We start from the raw sequence: 1,125 nt of genomic DNA on the forward strand, positions 1-1,125 counted from the left end.
GTCCTTAGCAATCTTTCCACGAAACATTTGTGTAAAGTCCGCTGTAGACGATGCTATTTTTCCTGCTGGATTGCTTGCAATCTAAAGCCCGCTGCAGACGATGCTATTTTTCCTGCTGGATTGATTGCAATTTACTAAATTATACTAGGAATCCTGAGTGCTGAATGGTGCAACGATAGTAATTTACTAAATCGCAAGCAATCCAGCAAGAAAAATGGCATCGTCTGCGGCTTAAGAATAAAGAGATTTTATCAAAATACTGAGAGCGGATGCGTTCGTCGATTAAAAACGCACTCGGGCTCTCCTGCCGAGCAAAATCGAAGAGTGCCGATTGAGTTTGAATTGAATTCCAAGTCCTGAATTAAATCCTGAAAAGCGACGATGTGCCGAATCCGCCTGTGTTCTGTAAAGGGAAAGCAGTCTGTGATCTCTTCCGCTGTAGCTTCAACGTTTTTCTTCCTTCTTCAATTGCTAAGAAAATTACCTGAGCGTCGTTACCTGAACCCCGTATCGCTCGAAATGAGTTTAGGATCGGAATGTTTCCGCGTTCAACATTTCTTTCTCCTCGGCAATCGGTAAAGGGAATCGGAAGCGCGACGTTCTAAAAATTCGCCCTTAATGCGAATTGATCAGGACAGCCAACGTGACTCCCTAACACCCTAGGCACGGAGACTCGTGTGACTGGCTCCAACGTATAATGCGCATTCATTTAAAATTCGTCATGCCGCGTCGCGCGGAAAGGGTAAAGAAAATGAGATGCGTCTGGTCGCGCGTGGATTGCGCAAGGATATCGCAGTGGCGAATATAAATTTCGAACATTACACTCTCCTCGCGAGGGTCGCGCACGAGACTACCCGGAAAGGCGCGACACGCGCACTCGTGGCGGCCGGCGGCGCGCGCACGCGCGCCTAACCTCTCGCGGAATGACGTCAGCGGCCAAGTTCTCCGCGGGGTTGCGGAGGGGGGGTATCGGACGATCGTCGGCGATGGCGGCGGCGGCGGCGGCCGAAGGTGGCCGAGGACGGACAGGCGGCCGGGCGGCGGGCAGAGGAGGAGGGAGGGGGCGCCGCCGCCGCCGCGAAATCGTACACGTGTGCGCGGGCGCGCGCGCAAGTGTGTGTGGCT

This window comes from Vollenhovia emeryi, unplaced genomic scaffold (assembly GCF_000949405.1).
Source record: "Vollenhovia emeryi isolate VEMERY1.0 unplaced genomic scaffold, V.emery_V1.0 DF939264.1, whole genome shotgun sequence".
NCBI lineage: Eukaryota > Metazoa > Arthropoda > Insecta > Hymenoptera > Formicidae > Vollenhovia > Vollenhovia emeryi.